This window comes from Mus pahari, chromosome X (genome assembly GCF_900095145.1).
Source record: "Mus pahari chromosome X, PAHARI_EIJ_v1.1, whole genome shotgun sequence".
NCBI classification, from domain to species: domain Eukaryota; kingdom Metazoa; phylum Chordata; class Mammalia; order Rodentia; family Muridae; genus Mus; species Mus pahari.
Genome location: NC_034613.1, coordinates 106,064,422 through 106,071,495, shown reverse-complemented (window position 1 = coordinate 106,071,495; position 7,074 = coordinate 106,064,422).

Genomic DNA, 7,074 nt, shown 5'->3' with positions numbered 1-7,074 from the left:
AAGGCCTGGGCCAAGTAGTGGGAGTGGGTGGGTAGGGGAGCAGAGGTGGGGGGAGGGGTATAGGAAACTTTGGGGATAGCATTTGAAATGTAAATAAAGAAAAAAAAGATAGCAATAACCATGCCACAGCCTGAAAAAAAAGAATCTATTGTATAAAAAAATCTATTTTTCAATAAATATCAGACAGGTTTTTATCTGCTTTGTTGAAGTAAAATGTGACCCAAGAATCTCAATGATTTACAATGACACAGGTTGATTTCTTTCTGTCATTACACGTTGGCTGCAATTGTATATTTTTGGAAATGATTTCTTTCTTACATGATCCAGGATAAAGGAGCAACAATCAACTACAGGCAGCTTTTCTTACTGCTGATGGAATAATATGGAAGATTTATTGGTGTTAACAGGGTTAGAGCTCTTCCTTAGCTGTAAACATGTTTTAAGTCACATGGGAACCAACAAGACTATAAACTCATGTTCATTTCTCTTCCCCTATTATACAAAATATTTAGGAAACCCAGTCCTTGTCTTTCACTTATAGCTTTGTAAGCTACATGAAGACAAGATCATGCCTGTCTTAAAAATATCTTACTACCACAGTGCTTCAATAATAGTAGCTGATCAAAAACATTTTTCTATCTGATACAGGAAGGAATGAACAGTAATATGGTGGATGAATCACATAAGTTTGTTTTCATTTATAAGCTCTAGGAAAAGTGGTCTTAAATTGGCAGAGGGCCCTATAAAGCACAAAGAGAGTTAGTAAATTGATTTAATGACATGTTTTTTCCTGTAGGCACTCATTTCTCCTCTGAGCTGACATGCCTGTGTTCACTAGAACTGTAGAGGAATCAATTACAGTAAAATGAAGTCTATTGTTTGTAGTAGTGCTTAGAGCTGAACAAATACTAACTTCTCTCTGTCAGAAACATGATATCCTAAACTTCTTTTATGTGTTCCTGTAAATTCTGATCTTCATGCCTGCTATCTTCATAGTACAGAAGAAGGGATAATTGTATTGGCCAAAGTCTCCCATATTATACTACAATATTCAACTGACAAACAAAACTAAAAAAGGAGTTGAGAATTGTAAGTTTTCTGGCTTGATATCATTCTGTTATCCACTCATGTATATGGTGAAAACAAAAACCCTCTTCTCTTATTTCATGAGAAATGCCTCCTTTATTATAGTATGCATTTGAAGACGTTTTCCTCCAACCTTTTAGAGATTTTGAACAGGCATTAATTGCTAATACATTTGAATATTCAAAAAACATTTTCTTCTATGTAAAAATGCAAAGGGAGACAAAACAACTGACTGAGGGCAGAGAATAAGAAATGTTCTGGCTTCCTAATTAGTAGGCCAATGGTCTGATTTTGAATGCTCAGAGCTTCAAATCTTGTCCCTTGACACTTCCAGGGCAGCTTGGAAAAGGTGATGTTATCATTATAGCAATATTCTTTAGCTCCAATGGGTCCTATATGTGTCAAACTATTATCTGGCTATAATTACATATTAATTATATTGAAAAAAAACTAAAAGTAGTATGGAGATGAAGTTATGCAGATGCATAGTCACCTAATCATCCACCATTCATTATAGCTTCTCTGAGTACACCCACATTTTGTAATGTAACACAGACTGAGCATATATGTTTTGATGACTGTATCTTAGAAACTCAATATGTGAAGTACAAGGAAGTCAAAGGCACAAAATCTTTATTCCTTTTGCTTCACCCAGCTGACACCTTTATCTCTTTTCTATTATGTGAAAGGCAGTTGCAACACAAAAAAAATTGCTATTGGCCATTTAGTTCAAAGCAGATATGTGCCTTTCTTATTAGCATACTGTAATACTCAGTTCATTCCCATTTCACTCCTTGGCTATTCAACCCTGAATGAAAGAAAGAGGATTTGTAATGGAAAATAGAATTCTTCTCTTGCATTCTTATTACAGAAGGGAAAATGAGCATCATATTTATTGCATCACCAATTTTTCTCTCTCCAGGATCTTTTCTTGCCAATATTTAAACATGCTGTCATTTCCTTCTCAGAAAAAGAAAAGAGAAAGAATAACACAGTTTTGACATTTCATGATCCCTCTATGTTTATATTTTCTCTTCTATTATGCAGAAAATCTCAACAGTGTTGGCTCTAAAAGCCATCTCCACTTTCCACTTAAGACAGTCTTTGCCATCATCTGTTCATTAAATTGATTTTGTCAAGATAACGAGGAAATCCCTTTTTGTTAAATCCAGTGATCAATATTCAGTGTTCACATTAACTGACTTCTCAGAAGCATTTTCCACTTTGTACATTCTCCTCTAAATACCATGTTTTCTTGTAATATCATTGGTTTTCAGAATATAACAATTATTTTTCTACTAATGTGTTCTTTTTTCCTTTTCACCTACCAAATCTTAAAATATTAAAGTATCCATGAACTCAGTAATTAATACTTCTCTCTAACTAATACTTTTTTAAATCTACATATTGAAAACTTCCAGATTGAGTATCTCCAGCCCAGTCATTTCCATTGAATGAAAGGCTAATACACTGGCTGTACTTTATGTATCTACCTAGATACTTAATAAAAAGCCCCAATAAAATTCAACATATTTAAAATTAAGGCCCTGCTAAATTCCCCTGACCCTGCTATATATTTGTTAACAGCAATGTTATTCTTCAAATTTCTTAAGCTTAATCTCAAAGTCATCTTTGTTTCAACCTTTTCTTTCACATAATATCCATCAGCAAGCAAATCCTCCTTAGCATGGCATTCAAATAGAATAGATCCACACTCTTTTCATGCTACCTCATGTCCACTAACAGAACTTTGGTCTTTCCTCATCTTATAGAAACCTAATTTGATATCCTTACTTTAATCCCTGTTTTCATTTTGGTTCAGCTTTCCTCTGCTGAGCAGTCAAGAGGACCCTGTTACATCATGCCATAACCTTCTTCAGTCTTTCAAAAAAAATGAAGAAAATTTAAAGAAACACTGAAAAATCTGTAATAGTTCTTCACATAAAAGCCAAAAGACATTGATAGATAATCTGATTTTCTATTACTTATATAACATTGTTATCCAGTTTTACTCTGGTCTAACTATACTCACAAAAATCTAAAATATAACATGACTAATGACTGTGCATTTAATACTCTTCCTATGTAGTATATTCTATGTAATTTAACTCTTTATCCAAATCTTTGTTAAACTGTCAAATTCTCAATGACATTCTTCATCGATATCTGAAATAAAATTGATTTTTTTCTGTTTGTTAATAGTTGTTATTTATTATGTTATGTTATAACAGTGAATATGTTTATATTGTCTTAATTAGGGTTTTATAGCTATGAGGAGACACCATGACCATACAATTCACATAAAGGCAAACATTTAATTGGGGCTAGCTTATACTTGCAGAAGTTCAGTTTATTATTATCTTATGACAGGCATGGTACTGGAAGAGCCAAGGATTCTACATCTTGATCTGAAGGCAGCTAGGAAGAGACTCCTCCACCATTAGCCAGGAGGATGCTCTTTCCTGCATTGTGCAGAACCTGAATATAGGAGCCTCAAAACCCATGCATAGAGCAACACACTTCTTGAAACAAGGCTATATCTACTCCATTACTGCCACACCTCTTCATAGTGCTGCTTTCAATGAGCCAGGCATATTTAAACCACTGCACATATTATCTGTCTAGTAATCATACTACATTAGTCTCAAACGCATAAAGTACAGTTTTGTCATATTTTCTACACATTTACATATGCATGTAAATGTACTATATACAAAAGTGGCCAGGAACTAAGCATTTGTGTGTGTGTGTGTGTGTGTGTGTGTGTGTGATGTTAGTGAAATTAGTGACACATTGGATGAATGAGATTTTATACAATAACACATTAACTTTTAGTGCAGGTAACAATCTTATGGTAACAAAATAAAGTTAAAATCAAGTACCTCAAAATTTATAGTTTGTTTTAAAATAACAACTTTTTACTTAGCTCATAATTTTGTTGGACAAAGGATCTCATGTAAACTCACATTACACTGTGTTTTGTCTAGACTGACTAAGGGGTTCTCAGTCAGTTGCTGATTAACACAGTAGGTTTTCTTAAGTCTATCTAGTTGTCGGCAAAGAAAGCAGGGGCAACTGGGTCATATTCCTGTAACCATCTAAAAAACTGCAGAAAATTATGAATCTAACAGGTATATACAAATCGTAGAATTTAGGACTCATGTCTCAGTAAAGCTATCAGTGCAGTGCAAAATATTATTACATAAAATATGCCTTGTCATAATTTCAAAGTTTGGATATTCCTGGAGACTGGGCAGAGGTATCCAGACCTAAGCTGAAACTGACACATTTTTTAAGCATATCATTATTTTAGTCTAAACCACACAAGGCAGATGTTCATATTCTAGTTTTTTTAAAATAATATTCAAAGGGGATTTCTAGTTTTTTTTATGCCCGTGGAATAAGCAACACTTTTCTTTCATATATAGAAAAATGTGGGCTTTCTGTTGTTTTTGTTGTTCTTGAAGACTAGCCTTAGTCAGTGGTTATCTGATAGGATGCATGGGATTTCAGTCTTCTTATATCATTTGTAGTCTGTTTTGTGACGAATTATAGGGTCAGTTTTGGAGAAGGTACCATAAGGTGCTGAGAAGAAGGTATGATTTTTTGATTGAGGACAAAATATCCTATAGATATCTGTTAAATCCATTTGGATAATAACTTCTATTATTTTCACTGTGTCTCTGTTTATTTTCTGTTTCCATGATCTGCCCATTGATGAGAGTGGGGCGTTGAAGTCTTTCACTATTATTGTGTGCTGTGGAATATGTACTTTGAGCTTTAGTAAAGTTTCTCTAATAAATGTGGATGCCCTTGCATTTGGAGCATAGATGTTCAGAATGAAGAGTTCATATTGGTGGATTTTCCCTTTGATGGATATGAAGTATTCTTTCTTATCTTTTTTGATAACTTTTAGTTTTAAGTAGATTATATTTGATATTATAATGGCTACTCCAGCTTGTTTCTTGGAACCATTTGCATGGAAACATTTTTTCCAGGCTTTTACTCTGAGGTAGTTTTTGTCTTTGTCACTGATGTGCATTTCCTGTATACAGCAAAATTCTGGGACCTGTTTACACATCCAGGCTCTTATTCTATGTCTTTTTATTAGGAAATTGAGTCTATTGATATTAAAAGATATGAAGGAATACTGATTGTTGCTTCCTATTATTTTTTGTTGTTGTTAGAGATGGAATTATGTTTGTGTGGCTATCTACTTTTGGGTTTGTTGAAAGGAAATTAGTTTCTTCCTTTTTTCTGGGGTGCCTTTTTCCCTCCTGGTGTTGGAGTTTTTCATCTATTATCCTTTGTAAGGCTGCGTTTGTGGAAAGATATTGTGTAAATTTTATTTTGCCATAAGATATCCTGGCTTCTCCATCTATGGTAATTTAGAGTTTTGCTGGGTATAGTAGCCTGGGCTGGCATTTGTGTTCTCTTGGTGTCTGTAAGACATCTGCCCAGGATCTTCTAGCTTCATATTTTCTGGTTAGAAGTCTGGTGTAATTCTGATAGGTCTGCCTTTATATGTTACTTCACAATTTTTCCCTTAATGCTTTTAATACCTTTTCTTTGTTTTGTGCATTTGGTGTTTTCATTATTATGTGACAGGAGGAATTTTGTTTCTGGACCAATTTATTTGGAGTTCTGCAATCTTTTTTTATGTTTATGAGCATCTCTTTTATGTTAGGGTAGTTTTTAGAAAATTAAACAGAGGTGTCTAGCATTGGAGGGTGGAAAACTAGGGGAAGTAACCAGAATGTCCCAGATTCCAGGAAGGCAAGAGACTACCAGGACTCAATGGGGATGACGTTTGCTGAAATACCCAAAAAGGGGGAATGGAGAAGCTCTTAGGGCATACCCAGAGGTTAGCCATCTGCTAGTTGATGGATGAGATCACCCTTCTATCTCCAAAATTTTTTTCCGAGAATTGCTCATGTTTAATCAAAATACAAGGACAAAGAGTGGAGCAGAGATGGAAGGAAAAGCCATCAGCAGCCTGCCCCACCTAAGGATCCATCCCACATGCAGACACCAAACCGGGCAACTATTGTGGGTTCCAAGCAGTGCTTGCTGACAGGAGCCTCTTACAGCTATCTCCTGAGAGGCTCTGCCAGATGCTTACCAATACAGATGGTGATGCTCACAGCCAACTACAGGACTGAACACAGGGACCCCAAAAGAGGAGTTAGGGGAAGGAGTAAAGAATCTGAAGGGGATGTATCTGTCATCAATTGGAGGAGACACCCTTGGTCCTGTAAATGCTTGATGCTCCAGTATAGAGTAATGCTAGGGCTGTGAGGCAGGAGTGGGTAGGTGGTTGGGGGAGCACCCTCATAGAAGCTGGGTAAAGGGGGATGGTATAGGATGCTGGCAGATGGTAGACTAGGAAATGGTATAACATTTGAAATGTAAATAAATAAAAAGAAGAAAAACAATCAGATTACACTAAATACAGAAATATTTCTTTTCATATAATTTTAAGAATTATTTTGAAGTGAACAACAATAGTAAAAAGTATAGTGTTACATTAAAAAAAACATGTTGAGGTGTTTCCTTCATATATGTTTTGCTATTATTCTACCAGATAGTATAACGGAAAATTAAAAAAGGAAGAGCTTAATATGTGACATGGTAACATACTGTAAATAGCTGCCTCAAGGTTATGCTCTGTGGGGATTAGCATAAATTATAAGAAAACAAAAAATACACATTGCCTACAGTACTCTGGGATAGGTCAGTGCTTAACATTATGTCTGGAGAAAAAGTAAACTAGAAATATTCTCTCCCTGATTTGTAAAAAGAATGAAGGCCACTGATTTGTTTGAGTTAATTTTATATCCAGCTATTTCACTGAAGCTGTTTATCAGTTTTGGAGTTCTCTGGTGAAATTTTTAGGGTCACTAATATATACCATCATATGATCTGCAAATGATCATATTTTGACTTCTTCCTTTCCAATTTGCATCCCCTTGATCTCCATTTGTTGTC